We start from the raw sequence: 19,004 nt of genomic DNA, 5'->3' as shown, positions 1-19,004 counted from the left end.
AGCAAAAGTGGGTCCCAAATGAAAGATCCTAAAAAAGAAGGAGAAGAGGACACTCCGGAAGGAAAGACAGTTGTGTCTATACAGCGGGCACCAAACTAACCTGCCATCAGAAGCCTGGACTCAAAGCCTGTCTCTGATACAAACTGGCTGTGTGGCTTTAGGAAATTCACCCACCCTCTCTGATCCTTTAAAATTATGCTTTGTAAAATAAGCATAACAATGCCAATCTTCTGGTGTTAAAGATTAAATTTGTATGAACTTTACAAAATGGAAAATGCCATGTGATTATGAGCTGATTATAAATTTATCTGCCTAAAGTAATCATTCAGAATAACCCAAATGAACTGTGTGCCTACGGGCCTCCACCACGTTGTCCATCAAGGAGCCTTAAATGCAATTCTAAGAACCACCCCGAGCTCTGAAAAGGCATCTCCCCTGCAGATGACGGGTGTGCCATGAAAAAGCCAGTTGGTTTCCACAGGTAACTAAAGGTCACCCTCAAGGGGTTGGCTGTTGTCTCCTAGGCACATTCCCCTCCCTGGGGCAGGTGGGGAACATGGCTGCATCCCTCCATGCCTTCCTGAACTCCAGGCCTTATGATTCCCTAGGCCTTTCCTTTGGCCCCATGGTTTTAATTTTCCCAATCAACCTGTTAGGTTAGCAGAGCAGATAAATCCTCTCCGTGCATCCACACCTCTTATGCATGGACTTGCCTGGGGCCACAGAGCTCAAAATGAGCACCAGGTCTCTGGCCACTGCAGCCTGGAACCCCAGTTTGGAGGGCTCGCCAGGATTTGAGCCCAGGTTTCTAAAATCTTTGCCCACAGACAAGGACATGAGCCCGAGCTTGACCAAAGCCCCCTGGGCCACAGCCTTGGAGGTAAACAGCCCCCCATGGACACGGAATTCCCCGGCAACCCTGGCTAGACTCGAACATCTACTTCCACCCATGGCTTTTTATTTTCTTGCATTTGTTTCCAAGGGGACCAGTAGGCACTTGCTCTCCCCACTTTGGTCCTCGCTCCCTGTGTGTAATTAGGGTGCACCCTGTTGGCCCCGCACTGTGATGAATGGGCTTCTTCAGGCAAGGTGGCAGTGACTGGAGCCCTGCCAGCCCCGAGGCCACTCCTGTGCTGCACGGTGCGCTCAGATGCGATTAGCCCTGTGTCACAATGCTTGGCAACCGTTCCAGGAGGCAGTGAGGCCTTTGTTCATGCCATTGTCCTGTCAACTGGCTATAACTTCATTTGGCTGCCAGCTTGCTTGGGCTTTTGCATCATCCTGGCCTGCTCTGTCCTCCCTCAGCTAATGGTTAGTCCATAATTCCAGATTTTTCGGGGAATATCTAGGGTGTGCGTGTGAAGCCCCCACGTCTTCCCCCAAAGCAGTTTTGGAATTAAAATCATAAACAATGAGCAGATTCTTCATGGTTTAGGAGGTAGGCTCCCTGGGACTTCCCCCGTTTCCTGCTGCTGCAGAAGGGGAGGAATCACATGTGGTAGACGGGTGTCAGCACTCAGGCACTCTGAGCTGTATAGCTGGGGGCGGGGGGGGGGGGAGGGTGCATTCAGACATTCATTGCTTCTGCACATTTTAATTGAGCACATACTATGTGCCAGGCACTGTTCTAGATCCTGGGAATAAAGCAATGAACAATAAAGACAAAACGCCCTGCTTTATGCGGCCAACATCCTGAGGTGGGGAAGGGAGTGAGGAGAAGAGACAGGCAAATAAACTGAAAAACAGGCTAAAAGGAGCTAGGAAGAAAAATAAAACAGGGAAGGAAAACCTGGCCATAGGGGATGCTCATTCGAGTGCCCCACCTTGTGCCCAGCACAGAACACATCCCTGACTCTGATCTGGCCAGCTCCTCAGGGCTGTGTCTGATTCCCACACCCCCAGCAGCTGTCAGTTAGAGCTGCTGGGATGGAAGGACCCCCTAGAATCACCCACCAACCCCGCCACCAGGGGTACCCCCCATGAGCCAGGCTCCACCCACAGCCACCCTCTCCACCCAACCCTAAAACACCCTCTTCTCCCAGGTGTTCTCCTCCTCCCTCCCCAAAATACTGGCTATGCAGACATTCAGACCCATGTAGTGCAGTGGGCAGACCAGCCAGCCAACAGACCACGACAGTGCAGAGAGGATGACCTGGCGGGGCCTGCTTACAGGCTGTGGAAACCCTGGGTGGGGGTGGGGCAGAGGTTTTTGTAGGGGCTGTCCCATGCACTGTAGGATGATGAGCGGCATCCCAGGCCTCCACCCACAAGATGCCAGTCGCACCCCCACCTTGAATTAAGACAGCTGAAACCATCGGCACACATTGCCATACGTCCCCTTTTGCAAAGGGCCCTTCGGTTGAGAGCCACTGGTTTAACTCAACATCGTGCAACGTATTTGACAAAGAAGCACCTTTTGTTTGGGTTGGAGGGATGTCTATCAATACTGCACGTACCCTGTGCTATTCCAAACACTCTGAGTAGTGCTGCTTCTGGATAAAGCCACATTCCCACAGGATTCAGGGCCTTGGGATCTGGGCCCTGGCTGGCACTCTGGCCGTGGGTCCGACCATTATCAGTCTCTACTTTTTGCTTCGGTAAAGTCCAACCATTTGTTATTGCCTGTATACCCCCTGCATTTTATGTCCTGGGCCTTTGCCCGGCTGCTTCTGCTGCCCATGATACCCTTCCCCCCTTTGCCTCACCTGGTTCACTGATTCATCCTGCAAGATTCCATTTGGGCATCATCTCCTGCAGGAAGCCATTCCTGAAGCCAGGACAGGGCTGAGTGGCCACTTCTCCCCTGAGCTCCCATAGCACCTGGCCTTGGTCCTTCCTACCTCTGAGGTCTGAGACAGGCCCCACAGCCCTATAGCCCCCCCCACCCCCCGCCACTCCCCGTCCCGTAGTACGGGTGGTTGGGGTCCCACAGCACGGGTAGTATGGATCCATTTCTCCCACCTGACCTGCAAAGCAGAGACTCTGTCTTTTCATCTCCAGAACCTGACAAGCTATCTGGCACAGAGTAGGGGCTCAGTAAAGGTCAAAGTGAACTGACAAGTGAATAGAACACAAAGATGAGTGTGGTAAAGGGAGTGAGGACCAGAGAACACAGGCTGGAGGAGGGAAAGAACCAAGGGGAATATTCTTTCTACAACCCAGGAAGGGGTGGTAAGGCTGCCTGCCTCTCATTTCTTTCCCCTCTGGGCTAAAGACTTCAATTGCCTTAACCTTTAATCTCACATCCGCCTCATTTTCCAACCCTCTGATGGATCATCTTTGTCATTCACATCCGTCCATGCCTTCTTCACATTTTCCAGAGGCTGCTTTTGAGTTTAATGTGATATGTTCAGAGCAGCAGGAGCCCAGAGCCTGGTTCCCTGGAGCGGGGAGAGTGGCTTCCACTTAATTAGCTTGAGACTCCATAATTCCCTGAGCCTCACCGGCTCCCTGGCCTGGTGGCTGTTAGAGGAGCAAATTATTTTCACAGAGAAGAGAGTGGAGAGAATTGAATTAGTGATTATGCTAATTGTTTCCTTTTCTGTGTCAGGGACTGCTCCACAGGGAAGCCCACTTCTGGGGCTGGAGGGCGGGCAGGGAGGAGGTGAGGAATTTGGAGAAGCCCTGGGCTCTGAGCTGCGGATGTGGAAAGTCCTCGCTTCAGGAGACGCCTGAGGGATGTGGCTTCTCCGCAGACTTAGGCTCTTCCGCTATGATGAGGGTGGGTGGGGAAAGGACTACTCAAAAGGACTACTCAAGTTCTGGGCTCTCTTATCCACAGCATGTCCTGTGGGGTAGACACATCTCCATTGTATAGATGGTGAGGTGTGAGGGAACAAGCCACCGATGGAGAGACAGGCCCAAGGTCACCTGCCTAGCTGGGCGGGGGGACACAGTGAGCAGGGATCCAACTTGATCTAGGAACTGCCAGTCCAGATGATTTCCCTTGCCTCCCAGCCCCTACCTGTGGAGGGCTCTGCGTGTCAGTGACGGCAGGGGAGGCAGTGCTGAGGGCAGACGCCCTGGAGCAGCCCTGATACCGTGCGACACAGGCCCAGGACACAGTTGGCCAGCCTGTTGCTCTGTGTGGTTGGCGGCCAGCCCTCAACCCACTTGAACCAGTGCCATTGGAGTCTGTGGTTCCTTCCGTCCAGCCTGCCTGTGCCGCCCCGCCTCGGCTCTCCACACCACAGCTGTCTGGGGAGCCATCTGGATCCCTCACCCTTCAACAACCCAGCAAATTCCTGCCACACTGGTTCTGTTTATCACTGGGGCTGGCAGTGATTTTTGTCAGCCAGCCATTCATCCGTCAGCCAGTCAACAAATGCCTGCTGAGGGCTAGGCACGGTGCTGGGCGATGGAGGTGCAGAGCAGAGCGAGGCGGAGCCCCCGCTCTCAGAGAGAGGGCCCCCCCCCCCTCCTCAGGGAGGTGGGGTGGGACAAGGTTCGTCAGGGGAGAGGCAGAGGACCCTGTGGGCCCCCGGGGCCTGCCTTTCTGTTTAATGCAGTCTGTCTCCATTGCAGACTCACAGAAGTAGCTTTGAGGTAGTAGCTTTGAGGAGCACGCTGCCCGGGCTGAAGCCCCCTCTGTCCCCCGCCCATGTATGGAAGCAGCGGAGATGCCCCTCACTGATCCCCCTTCTCCCCCCAGCACACAGAAACTCGAGGATGCTTAGTGAGAGGCCTGAAGGGACTCAGGACCTGGCCCTTCTGCCCATGGTCGTGGGTGGTGGTCCTTCACCCTGGATGTGGTTTCCAAAACTGAGTGCCGTGGCCCAACTTCGTGCCACCCTGATGGGAGGCAGCAGGTGGAGAGATTAACAGCACAGGTGGACACCCAGGTGCAGGTTGGGGCAAGTGACCTGACCACTCTGTGCCTCATTTTCCCCTCTACGGTAGGAGCTGCACTAGGCCCGCTTCACTGGAGTGTATGTGAATTAACGGACACATACAGCTGACAGCATGGAGGGCACATAGCAAGGGCTCAGTAAATGACAGCCCTGTTGCCTCATCGCACCCTCCGAAGGACGTCCTCTTTCTGCCTTCTTGTTCACACCTCCTTGGCAACTGTCCAGAGTCCAGAGAGTAAACTGCCTGGGAAGAATGCAGGAACAAAAATACTCGGCTGTGTTGGGAACTTCCCATGTGCAGCTGGTCCTTGATCCGCAGGCTTCCCCTGGGAGCTGCTCTGTTGGAAGAGTGAACTCAAATCCTGGCTCTGTCACGCCCCTAGTGGTGGTCTCGGGGAAGTCACCCAAACTCACCCGGCCTCAGTTTCTACCCCTGTCAATGTGGATAATACCACCACCCTCAAATCCTAGTAGAGTATTAAGTAATATAATATAGGAGTGGCCACCTGTCTTCACTCACGATAGAGCAGGAGAGGGTGGAGTGCCGAAGGAGGGGACAACCCGAGCCCAGTGGGGTGGTCATGAGCCAGAGGGAGGCACATGACACTTGACTGGAGTCCGTAATGCCAACAGCTGCACTTGAGAACACTCGCTGCATGCTGGTGCCACGCTGAAAGTTCTCTCGATTACGTACCTCACTGCGTCTTTACAGAAGCCTCACGAATTATGTCTCGTGCCCATATCGCAGATGAGCAAAGGGGAGGCTGGGCAGATTGAGGAACCTGTCGAAGGTGGCCCGGCTCAGATAGAAGTGGCAGAGCCAGGATTCAAACCCGAGCTCTCGACCATCATGGCCCCTCCCCAGTGCTGCCTGCTGGGGGTGAGGAGCAGAGTCTGTCCCACGGGGCCTGAGGGGCTGAGTCACTACGTCCCTCACCTGTAAAATGGACATAATCATTCCAGCTGTGCAGGGAATGTGCGACATGGGCTTGGTGGTCCTCGCCCCTCTCCAGCCCTCGGCGGGAAACACTTTATAAACAGAATATGACTTACCCGCCCTGCTGCCTGGAGCCGGATCTCTTGCCATGCCAAATTGTTGGAATGGTTCAGTGACAAGTGTGTTATTAGGAAGAAATTTATGTGCCTTCTTCAGAGTGAGTCACCGAATCCCTGTGGTGAGAGGCATGGGGAAGGGGCCCTCTGTTAGCTAACTGGGGGACCCTGGCCCCAGCTGTCCCGGGCCTGGCTACCTCCCCAGGCCCTCACTAGAGGGTCAGCACTGACCAGTGATGGTGGGGGGGTGGTAACGGGAGGGGTGGAGGGACAGCCCTCCATTTAGGGAAAGGTGGGGCCTGTGCTGGGTTTACAGAGACCTCACAGGGGGCGTGACAGGCTCCAGAAATCTCTGCTTGCCACCGAATTTCCCAAGATGTTTTTGAGTCAGGCTCCAGGCCTCTCTCTGACCCCTCTCCAAGCGTGTTGCACAACCCTCCCCAGGAATAGGTCCGCGGCAAATATGTCAAGAGTTTGGGTGAACCCTCTTCTCTCTGAGACCTTTGAATCCCAGAGGAGGAAGATGGTCTAGAATTAAACTTCAGAGAAAGGAAGAATTAGCTGAGGCGTTGCAGTTCTGCTGGGATTTTTTTTTTCCCCTTAAAAACTATACAACGCCATGTGCAGAGAAGCTCTAGCCTTAGAAGTTGACTCTAGCGGGCAGCAACGTGGAACAAGAAAGCATCTGTCAGGGAATAGCAGGTGACCTCCTTGAGCAGAAGTCACTGCAAGTGGCTACACAAGGCTGCCCCTTCTCTGCCTGCTCCTGGGTGTGGTGTGAGGGGTTTTCTTGATGCACTGGAACCCAGAGGGTGGCCTGGAGCATTCACGTGGGCCTCAGGACACGTGGACCACCTGCCGACACTGGCAGTGTCCGTAACGCAGACAAGGTGCAAACCAGCTCACTTCGCTGGTGGCTGCTTACCTGGTCACCCACATTTCGCAAACAGCTGAAGGGCAGCCAGGAGGCAGGACCAGACCACCGGGCAGCACCAATGGGGTCCACAGTGTCATTCACAGCGAAGCTCACCCCGTCTCCAACAGAGGAGCCCGGCTGGCTTTTTCAGGTCCTGCTGCCTCTTGATTTCACCATAATCCTAACATGATAAATAATTTTATTTCTCAAACCAGACCACATTAGAAGGAGGGAAAGCCTCTAGAGCTAAGATGTTCGGTATGTGGGGGTTAGTGACTTCCCTGAGAATCCAAGCAAAACTGTGGACTTGCGCTCCAGAATAATGCATACACACCCAGTGTGTTCCATGCAATATCAGGGGGTTCTTGGCCCTTTGGGGCTCACCCATAGAACCCAGGTTAAGATTTATAGCTGTGGAAATAGGCACACCTGTGAGCTGGCTGCCCAAACCCTCGACAGCAGACACAGCGGCTTTTAGCCCTTCCCCACCTTATGGAGCCAACTCCCCCATACCTGACAGGTGATGGCATTCATCACAATGGCCCTATCAGAGCCCAGCTATGCTCGGTGCCCCCACCTAAGAAAGTAGAGACACACTGGGGCACCTGGGTGGCTCAGTCGGTTGGGCGGCCGACTTTGGCTCAGGTTGTGATCTCACGGTCCTTGAGTTCGAGCCCCGCGTCGGGCTCTGTGCTGACAGCTCGGAGCCTGGAGCCCATTTCAGATTCTGTGTCTCCCTCTCTCTCTGCCCCTTCCCCCGTTTGCACTCTGTCTCTCTCTGCCTTTCAAAAATGAATAAATGTTAAAAAATTTTTTAAAAAGAAAGTAGAGACACACACGAAACACTAATGAACATGTGCGACGTGTCAGGCATTCTTCTCAATACGTTATCTGTTTGAATTTTTTGGACCCTCGCGACAGCCCTGTAAGATTATTTCTGTAAGGAGCTCAGACTTAGATTAGTCTTATTCCTCAGTTTCCATTTTCAGTGGTTAAGTTAATTGGAGATGTGATGTTTTCCCGGAAAAATCACTTACTATTGAACACTTGCTTTGTGTCACACATTGTGCTAAGTATGGATTTTACACGTCTTCATTTATTATACACAAAACCACATTTTATAGATAAAGAAATGAAGTCCTTTAGCCTTTTGGAACATTGCCCTGAGATCACCCCTCAAGGAAGCTAGTCTAGCCTATTAGAAGGTGAGGGACCAGTGGAGGAGAACTGAGGCACCCCAGCCGAAAGCCAGCACCAACCACCAGACATAGAACAAGGCCAACTTGTGTTTTCCAACCCAACCAACTCGCTAAATGCAGTTTCACAAGTGAGCCCAGGTGAAACCAGCAGATGAACCACCCAATCAATCCACAGAATCATGAAAAACAGTATAACTATTGTCATTAAAAAAATTTTGTTTAATGTTTATTTTTTTGAGAGACAGAGAGGGAGAAAGAGAGAGACAGAGTGTGAGCAGGGGAGGGGCAGAGAGAGAAGGAGACACAGAACTCCAAAGCAGGCTCCAGGCTCTGAGCTGTCAGTGCAGAGTCCTATGTGGGGCTGGAACTCAGGAACCATGAGATCATGACCTGAGCCAAAGTCAGACACTTAACTGACTGAGCCACCCGGGCGCCTCAGCTGTTGTCATTTTTTTTTTTTATGTGCATTTCTTTATTTTGAGAGAAAGAGACTGGAAGAGGGAGGATCCCAAGCAGGCTCCATGCAGTCAGCACAGAGTCTGATGTAGGGCTCGAACTCATGAACTGTGAGATCATGACTTGAGCTGAAATCAAGAGTCGGATGCTTAACCAACTGAGCCACACAGGTGCCCCAAAACTATTGTCATTTGAATAGTTTTGGGGATGATTTGTTATTTAACAATGGATAACTGATACAGCCTCCTAGATCCCACTTCACTTACCCTTTCCCCCCAAACGACCACTAACAGCGGCCTTACAAAGGCATTGAGCCAGAATGAGAAGACCACCCGGGAGGGAAGACCTGCAAACATTTGCTAGACGGGCAGGTGGGTAGAGGAGTGGTCTCTGATGGAGTAGAGATGAGAAAGTGACAACCCACATGGAGGCAGGAGAGGCACAGGATGACACGTGGGCCAAGGAGCCCCAGAGAACCTCCGAAGTCTGGGTGTTTTTAAAGGCACCGGGTACCACAGAAGACAGGAGCAAGGTGCAGCGCTAGGACACAGGAAGCCACGGCTGACTCTCTTTTTTCCCCAGGAGAGACCAGAAGTTGTTATCCAGAGAAGCTGAACTGAAGGTGCTCTGGACTCCAGGACATTGGTCCCCGCGGAGGGTGACAGGGAGGTAGGAGCTTGGAAACCGGGAGATTAATTAAAAACTATAAATAAATGATGGGCCGTCAGATTCCCTGCCTGCTCCCAAAACCCCAGCAGCTAGGTGTCACTTCCCTTCCATGCAGGCAGCTGGAATATTCTTCTCTGGGTAGATTTTCTTTCTCACCCCCCACCCCCTACTCCTAGGAAAAGACCTTCATAAAATGTTGTATGAGGAGTCTCAGTAAAACAGCCTTTGAGCCATCTGGTCACCCTACTATGAAGTCAGCGGTACTGTAACCCTGTCTTTCTCTTAAATATGAAAGGTCACCAGACATTTGAAATGAAAGAGGTCAAAACGGGGGGGAAAACAGGGGGTGAACTCTGAGGAAATAGCATAGAGTAAGCAGAAGAACCTGACTTTTTTTTTTAAAGAACTTATAAATTAGTAACCTCAGGGAAATATGACAGAAATAGAATTCCATGAAAAAGGAACAGAGAAGAAAGAGTTCTTGGAAATTTAAAATATGATAAGAAAGGTTAAAAACTCAGGAGAAGGTGCCCAGCATGATTCACAAAAAAACTATCCACACCGGAGACCATCAGTATCAAACTTTCGAACACGGAGGATAAAGTGAATGTCTGGGAAACCCCAGAAAAAGAAAAACACTTAAGAGACAAAGGAATGCGGGGGGGGGGGGGGGGGTGAGAGGGGCATCAGACTTCTCTCCGGAAGCACCAAATACAAAATAATGGAAGGATGCCTTCCAAATTCAGAAGGAAAATGATTTTCAACCCAGAATCTTATGCTCAGCCAAATCAATCAAATGCGAAGGGAAAATTAAAGAATAACCTTTTCAGACATGTAGGACTCAGAAACCATTCTCATCATGAAAGAGAAATCGATGGCACACAGAAACAGGGGCTTCAGCAAAGGAAAATCAGAGGGGAGTCTCGAGGCTAAGAGGGAGGGGCCATTCTGGAGAGGAGAGGCTCCCAGGGCCTCGAGGAGAAGGGAAGGGGTGACACATTTACCTAGGTGAGTGGTGGGAAATGATCGCCGGGCCTCCGATAGATCCACTAAAGGAATTAGAGGAAATTGCTTTAAGTAGAAGAAACTAAGAAATGGGAAGGAGGTGGGGGATTACTTGTTCTCAGAAATAATACATAAGAAGCGCCTGGCTGGCTTGGTTGGTCTTAATCTCAGCGTCGTGAGTTCAGGCCCCACACCGGGTGTGGAGTGTACTTTAAAAAGGTAATAATAATAATAACAATAATAATAATAATATATAAGAAATAGAATTTAGGTGAATATTTTGAAACCTGGAGTTAAGAGCAGAAGAAAAGCTGCTGCTGAGTTGAAAGTGGTTGCCTCAGAGGAGCAGAGAAGATTGGGGCTGGTTTCTGCTGTGTCTTTTAGCCTTGTTTGATATTTATTTATTTATTTATTTATTTATTTATTTAGTCAATCTATTTATTTATTGGGAGGGAAGGGGCAGAGAGAGAGGGAAAGAGAGACGCCCAAGTAGGCTCCACACTGAGAGCATAGAGCCCAATGTGGGGCTCGATCTCACAAACCATGAGATCATGAGGTCAGATGCTTAACTGACTGAGCCACCCAGGCAGCCCCTAGCCCTGTTTGATTTGTAACTATGGGCATAGGTCACTTGAATAAAATAAACATTATTGTTATTTATTTATTTATTTTTTAGAGAGTGTGTGTGAACAGGAAAGAGGGGCAGAGGGAGAGAGAGCGAGCAAGCGAGCGAGCATGGATCATGACCTGAGCTGAAATCAAGAGTCAGACGCTTAACCAACTGAGCCACCCAGGGGCCCCCAAATATTAATTTTTATATGGAAACAAGAGCATGGGTTTGAGAGTTCAATGACGGTGTTTAAATCTCTCTCTACTCTTACAGGCGGCAGCACTTGGGTCAGGCCACTGGCCTTCCTCAGCCTCAGGTTCCTTATCTACCTTGCAAACCTGAAGTGAGGATTCAACATAATTTCTGTGAAGGGCTCAGCACAGAATAAATGCTCAATAAATGATAGCCATTATAGTTTTTTTAAGTGTATTTATTTTGAGAGAGAGAGAGAATAAGCAGGGGAGGGGCAGAGATTGGGGGAGAGAGAGAATCCCAAACAGGCTCTACACTGGCAGCACAGAGCCCGACGCGGGGCTCGAACCCACAAACTGTGAGCTCATGACCTGAGCCGAAACCAAGAGTCAGATGCTCAACCCGCTGAGCCACCCAGGCGCCCCATGGCCATTATAGTTTTTAAGATTTCTGAGAAATTCCATGGTAGAGAGCGAAAGCAAACTCCACTCCCGAGGTTTCAGAGGAGTCTATAGAAAGCCTGGAAAAGTGTCACCCTGACATCTGCCAGTACACTGTCCAGCTGTTATTAAGCTGCAGACATTCTGCAGGCCCCCACCCCGTCCGCTCAGTATCTGGGTTATTAGCGATGGTGTGGTCAGCTTTCAGAGAAGGTTAGCAGGAGTTAGGGGTGTGCAGGGAGCAGCTTTTCACGTAAAGGCCCAATTCATTCCCAGGGCCTGCTGGCTGCGTGAGGGTCTTCCTTCTGACGCAGTTGTCCCACACAAAACATTACCTCCGTGGAAGATGGGGCGTTCTGTGCAGAGCTGGGAGAAGGCAGCTTCAGGCTCATCTGGGGGTGAGGAGCACACTGGCATCAGGCAGAGAGGTCCCGCCCCTGACCTGCCTGGATCCTGGGCTAGAGCCACCAATAGGGCCCTGGTGCCCTACCCAACCACGGGGGCCTTGAAGGAGGCCCTGAGGCTGAGTATGCTGACCCCCTGGCCTCACTACGTACACAGATTTATTTCAACAAATATATTGAGTGGGGAAAAGTCTGGTGAGAGAAAGAGACCCTAAAATGTTAACCACAGTTCTCTCTGAATGGCGGGATTTGAAGTGCTTTTCATTTCTTCCTGCTTATCTGTATATTTCAAGTTTTGTTCAACACTCATCCATTCTCTTTGTTCTTTTAATTAATAATAATCATAAAGAACAAGGTGACGAGTCCCTGCAAGGGGAGTGAGTGCCGTAGGAGAAAGTTCCATGGCCCCTAAAACAGATGACCTTCAGCCCGAGAAATTCCATAACAGCAGGGAACATGTCAGTCCTCTGCCCGCCAGGATTTCTAGAATTCAGAGAACCCATTTTGGGAGGAACACAGGAGGGTTGGCAAGGAAGGATGATAGAAAAAAAAAAAAAAAGTCGGTACTTCAGCAACACTTACTCATGCAAATGTGCTGCTCTTCACTGTCAACTCACTCCCTCCTTATGAGGACCTCATGAGATCAGGTCAGTCATCGTCCCCACCGGACAGATGAGAAACTGCGGCCCGGTGAAGTTAAGCACCTGCCCAAGGTGCCAGCCGGAACATGAACACAAGCATCCAGCTCTGGGGGCTGGGCTGGTAACCACCGCACTATACAAGGCTGGGAGGCATAGAACTCCAGTCAGGGAGTGCGCGGGAGATGCTGAAATTTCAGGGATGCTCATTATTTCCTGAAGAAAAGTTCCTTTTTATTTCCTGGAGGTCTGCCCAGTGAGAGAGACCAAGGTCGCAGTCGTGGACTTGGGCATCCACCACTTTCAGCCTGGAACTGAGGCTCCGCTAACATCTCCTGGGACCTCATGCACCTGGCTGGTTTACTTGGTACCATCAGTGTCTAGGCCTGTGTCCTGCACATCACTGATTGTTGGATACTGATGATGTGGCCCCATTTTACCAGTAAGGAAACTGAGACTCAGAGAAGTTAAGGAAAGCATTCAAAAATCCCACCGCAAATAAATATTGGAGCTGGGTTTGGAGATTGGATTCTGATCCCAGGAACCGTGGCTCACACTCACCCTCTTGGACAGTCCTGTTTCAAGGTGTAGCATGTCACGAGACACATCTGTGGCCACCTGGGAGCCGCAGCGGCCAGTCATCCCAATGGGCAGCAGTCTAGGAGCAGGGGAGAGGGCAGCTGGGCCACAGGAGAAACAGAGTCACTGACAGGAAACAGCATGGAGTGGTGGTCAAGGGCATGGACTCGTGGCCAGATGTCCAAAATGTGGCTCTACTTAGTAACCATGTGACCCTGGGCAAGTTAATCACTCTGAGCCTCAGTTGCACTTTTGTAAACTAGAGGCAATATCTCATGGAGTTGTTACGAAAATTAACTAAATTAGTACATACGGAATACTTAGTACAGCAGCTGGCCCATGACAGGGATGTGTGTGTGTGTGATAAACAGCACCAAACTGGGTAAATGTCCACAGGATCCGTGCCTGAGGACCCAGCCACTTCTGTGTTCCATGTCCAAATCCACAGCAAGGGACTACCATTAACTGAGTGTCCTGTACCCACCTTTGCTACTGTATCAAAATATACCCGAAAATTTAATGACTTAAAACAACCACCATCTTTTTGCTCACGATTCTGTGGGTTAGTGATTTAGGCTGCTATCAGTGGGGCCATTCTTCTGTTGGTCTCACTAATGGGGCTGCAGCCAGCTGGGACATCAGCTGAGGGCTGTTTGCTTGACAGCAGGCTTTCTAAACCATAGCACTATTGACATTTGGAACCGGATAATTCTTTGTTGTGGGTATTCTGTGTCCTGTGCGTTGTAAGATGATGTTGAACAGCATCCTTGGTCTCTACCCACTAGATTCCAGTAGCACACACACAGACAATTAGGACAACTAAAAATACCTCCAAATGTTGGCAAATGTTCTCGGGGGCGGAGGGGGGAGCGTGCAAAATTGCCCTCTGGCCAAAGACCACTGGTCCAGAGGAACTCAGCATGAAGACTTGTCTTTGCTCCTATAGTCTTGTCTTCCAGTAGCCCAGACTTCCTGATAGCAGGAGTGGTGGGGGACAGGAGGTGGCCCCAGCAGCAAGAGAGAGAGCAAGCCCCCACGCACAGATGCTGTGCAAGACTTTTCCTGCATCGCGTTTGCTGATGTTCCATTGACCAAAGCAGATCATATGGTCAGGCCCAGAGCTACATTGAGCAAGGATGACACAATGGTGTGGGAATGGAGGCCTCCAGATCTGGAGCCACCACTGTAACAATAACCACAGTAATTTGTCCACCATGCGGATGATGAGTGTTGCCGGTGGGCACACAGCAGCAGGGGAGGGGAATGTGACCTTGGGCAGGTCTCTTTCTCATTGTGACCTCGTCTGCACAATGAGGGAAGGGCTTATTCTGAGTGGTCCCCAGGCTCAGGGGCTCAGAGGTGCTAAGAGAGAGGTGGTTGATTTCATAGAGGCAGCGTGCATCACATCAGGGGGACCCTGGACCCTGCTGTGAGAGGGACCTTCCTTGGTCCTAACACACCCCAGACTGGCATCTGCTTGGCCCCGCTGGCCCTTCTAAATGGCCTTTCCCAGGCTAGAAAATCTTGGATTTTAAAATACAAACAGGACAAAATACTTTACAATCCTACAACATCTCATGGGTCTCAAAAAGCTTCTCCATGCTCTGTTAGGTAAGATAACGTGCAAACTCCCACAGTGCAGCGTCTTAGCATAATAAAATCTTAGTTGACTGTCCAGAGCGGGTGATCCTGACTTGGGGGAAGGGACCCTGCCATCCAGGAAACCAGGCTGTGGTTTCCACGTTACCCTAGGCAATGACATCCTACTGGCAGATGGAAGGAAAAGCAAAGAATCACATGGGAAGCAGTCATGAGCCAGACCCGTGAGTGGCCACCTCCCTCTGCCCACGATCCATGAACCAGAAGTCAGTGGACATGGGGAGGGATAAGAGCTGGAAATGAAGGTAGTAGCTATGAGCTCAGGAAGAAAGGCAAACAGACTCAGTGAACTCAGAGTAGTTTCTACCACAAAACACACTTCCTCCTGATGTCTCCACAAGGGCCCTGGCAGGAAGGGATGTTCCTTTGTGCTCCCAGCTGGGCCTCTGTGTGGGGAGACAGGAGGGACACGGCTGACCTTTGAGTCCAAAAGTCAAAGCTAGAGCTTTCTTTTGCCATTTCACCTGACATATCATATAGAAGATGTGATATGATGTGATATGATATGGTATGATCTGATATGATCTATATTGGCAGGACCTGTGGGATATCTTCAGTTTCTGTGATCTGGTTTCTGGTATGCCCATCCCAACTTCTTCCGTACTCTGAGTCAGGGCTTGGGTTGACTAGGGGAATGCAGTACGGCTGGAAAAGGGAATCCGGCCCTCCCTTTCTCCCCTACTCAGGCTCTAGGTGACAGCCCTGTCTTTGCCCCCTCCTTCTCTCCCTCTTCCTTTGAATTTGGGGTTAAGTTCTACCGAGTTCATCCCTTCAGTCTGCCCCACCCCCATTGCCATCACTGCTCCTCCCCGGTCACACCGCCATTACCAATTCAATCCACCTTCTCTCAGCTTTGGACTCAAGCCCAGCCCTGGTGCTTATTATTAGCATTGTGAGTTGGAGCAAGTGACTTCAAGCCAGTGTCTCCATAAGGATGATAATCTTACCCAGAAGACATACAGTAAGAATTGTGTGAGCCAAACATTCAGGTAAAATGACTTTTGGAAACTGCAAAGCACCCTGCAATGCCCCCTGCTCCCACTGCTCCTCATCTGGGGAGGGGACCCCTGTCCACATCCTCAGGCCTCCTGTTGCCCGCAGGGAACTTCCATCCTTACCCTGGCAGTCCATATCTTCCACAGTCTGGCCAACTTCAGTTTCCACTTTTTCCCTTGATGGGTCCAGCCAGACAGAAGACTTGCCGTCTCCCACACATGGCCCTTGTTTCCCCCTTCTTCGAAATCTGTCTCCGTGCCTTTGAGTTCATTCCTCTTCCTAAATGCCTCTCCCGTTTTCACGTGCATCATCTCTCCCTTTGTTGCAAAGCAGGATACTAACTTTTTCATCAAGGAACTTCCACCCCTTCTGAATTCTTGTCATTCCCACTTGCAAACTGTTCTGCTTGTACTTAATGCCACAGGTTAAATTATAGCACATCAGCCTGGGTGCCCAGGACAGGCATACAGAACAAGACACGGCAAGACATGTACACGGCAAGACGGGGTCCTGGTCCTTGAGGGGCTTTCTGACTGCCTAGGAGGATAGACACAAATATAGTCAAGTACCCGCAACAGAGAAAGGCCTTTAGACAAGTGCTAAGGAGAGGAAGCAGTTCTGGATTCTGCAGAGAGGCTTCCCGGCCTCTCAGGTGAACCAACCTGGGCCTTGAAAGGTGCCTGGCATACCAGCAGGTGGAGAGGGAGAGGGAGGACCCCCAGTAGGGGACACGGAATGTGCAGTGTGGCACATTGGTTCAGGGATGTGGCTTCATACCCCTCAAGGGTGGGATTCCTGCTGGCTCATTTTCGCCTCCCCAGAGCAGTTCCCAGCCACAGGGCACTGTCTCCACTAGCCCATGATGAGTGTCACAGGGCCACGGAGCATCAGGGGCACCAGGCTGGGGGTGCTCTGCCCTGGGAAGAGCTTCCCCACTGTCTCTCCAGAATGTCTGTGGTGTGTACTCGGAACGTCTATTAAATGAGCGGTGGCAGGTTATGAAAGAACCCCTGGGCCTACTCTCAACTCTGTCAGAGCCCTCTGTGACCTGAAGCAAGGCACTTCTCCCCTCCAGACCTCTGTTTCCCCAACTGTCAAGTGAGTTGATCTCAAAGGCACAAGGGACCCCTATGGCAAGGAGATGTAGCCCATTAGTTGCAGAGTTAGGATACTGGGTACAAATCTCCAGCTTCCCAAGTGACTTCAGGTCAGCAAATGAATTTCTCTACGCCTCAAGTTTTCTCCTTCGTAAAAGGGAACAATCATACTGCAAAACCGAATCAGAACACCCTAAGTGGCATCCAGAGAATTCAGTTGCACTTATGTATATTTACACATATACATAATATACTATATATATAAATATGTTAGGGGCGCCTGGGTGGCTCAGTTAAGCGTTTGGCTTCGGCTCAGGTCGTGATCTCGAGGTTAGTGCGTTCAAGCCCCTAGTCGGGCTGTGTGCCTACAGCTCAGAGCCTGCAACCTGCTCTGGATTCTGTGTCTCCCTCTCTCTCTGCCCCTCCCCCACTCACACTCTCCCTTTCTCTCAAATATAAAATAAACATTAAAAATTTTTTAAAAGAGATAAATACGTTAATATATATAAAATGCTAACATAGTAAGCGTGCAATGAAAGTGATTAATTGGTAGTAGAAAACCAGAGCTCCCTAGCAGGGCTCAGGTGTGGGCTCGGGCTCACTGAGGACCTATTTGTGCACTGGCTGGGAGCATATCAGGGAGGGACCCTGGCAGGGCTGAGGCCCCACTGTCTGAGGCCTGGAATCCTGCCGGCCTGACACCCCAGCACCTTCCAGGGCTGGTTCTGCTCTGCCCAAGGTTGGATCTAGAAATCCCTGGGTGGGGGGAACCTGACTTGGGAATTACCTCTGAGTGAGCAAAAGAAAAAAAAAAAAAAAAACCCAAAAAACCAAAAAACTATTCTTCAAGGTCCCAAGAGGATAGCAGGAAGACATGTCAGAGACCACCCTCCTCCTTTTCTATAAAAATGCTCCAAATCATGTGCGTGATTAATATCCCAAACACTTTTTTCCCTGTTGGCCTGTATCACAAGAGAACAGTTAAGCTACTTTTTGCCCCCAGGGGAATTAAAAAGAAATTAAATTAAAAAAAAAATAAATAAACTGCTAAGAAAGAAAGAAAGAAAGAAAGAAAGAAAGAAAGAAAGAAAGAAAGAAAGAAAGAAAGTGTCTAAATAAAGCCAGCTCCTACCACCCCAGCCCAGGTGAGAACTCCTTGACACTGGCCCTCTTCTCTCCCCAGGCAGGGCTTGCTGGGGCAGGACTGCCTGCGTCCCTACTCCACTCCTCCCTGTGACCCAGCAGCATTAGACCATCTGCAGATGCTTCTAAACCAGGGAGGTCAGTCAGGAGCTTGAGTCCCACGTGCATCCCAGACTAGACCCGGAAAGGGCTTTCGCATTGTGATGTGGGCACACCTCCATTCTGCACCTTATAAGCACAGGTATCCATGTGGGAGGGGATTCTGGACAGCCCTTCTTTACAGATGAAGAACTGAAGCCAGGAGAGGAGTCAGCCACACCTCCCTGGCTGATTCTTCTCTGTTCTCTTTCTGTTTCCTTCTCACCTTCTTCCTGATCTCTAAATGTTGGCGTGCCCCAGAGCTCAGCACACAGACCCTCCCACACTATCGCAGGAACCTCACCCAGGCCTGTGGCTTTTATGCACCACTCACATGCACCTGTGGGCCGCTTTCAGCCGTGGATCCGTAGCCCAGACTCTCTGCCAGACTCCAGGCTCATACATCCAACTGCCCACTCAGGGTCCCCTCTGGGATGCCTCATGGGTGTCTCTCTTTGCGTGGGTCCAAACTGAGTTCCTGACCTTTCGTTCTCCCAGTGCATTTGAGTTCGTGGCAATTCCATCATTGCTCAAGCCAATAACCTTCGAGTCACTCTTGGCTTCTGTTTCTCACAGACTCATGCCCAAACCATCAGCAGATCTGCTCCTTCCCATCTCTGCCCCACCACCCTGCTTTGAGCCACCATCAGCCCTAGTTTAGTTTGTAGGGGTCTTCTCTTTGGTCTCCCTGCTTCCATTCTTGGGCCCTGTGGTCTGTTATAAACTAACTGAGCAGCCAGGCTATCCTGGGAAGATAAAAGTCAGCTGAGGTCCCTGCTCAGCAAAAACCCCTCCAATGACACCCCATCCCAGACATAGTACTGGCCCATGTTACCCCTCCACCTGAGGTCCTGGCCCGCATTCCCTCCCTGCTCCCTCCATGCCAGCCACAGTGGCCCCCCAGTACACCAGGTATAGATGCACTCACACCTTGAGGCCTTGGTATTTGCATCTCCTCTG

General features: G+C 50.8%; 1 protein-coding gene across 2 annotated transcripts in view; it reads left to right on the top strand.

The window, feature by feature from the left end:
• Window positions 1-19,004, top strand: part of PACC1 (proton activated chloride channel 1) — a 168,433-nt gene that overhangs the window by 43,512 nt on the left and 105,917 nt on the right. For both annotated transcript variants that reach the window (XM_053909142.1, XM_053909141.1), the window contains exon 4: window positions 9,057-9,143. The gene's annotated coding sequence lies outside the window, so the exon portion shown is untranslated. The remainder of the gene's footprint in view (window positions 1-9,056; window positions 9,144-19,004) is intronic.

This window comes from Panthera pardus, unplaced genomic scaffold, assembly GCF_024362965.1.
Source record: "Panthera pardus isolate Hobbes unplaced genomic scaffold, ASM2436296v1 HiC_scaffold_21, whole genome shotgun sequence".
Classification (NCBI taxonomy): Eukaryota; Metazoa; Chordata; class Mammalia; order Carnivora; family Felidae; genus Panthera; species Panthera pardus.
This window is presented reverse-complemented; position numbering and strand designations above follow the sequence as displayed.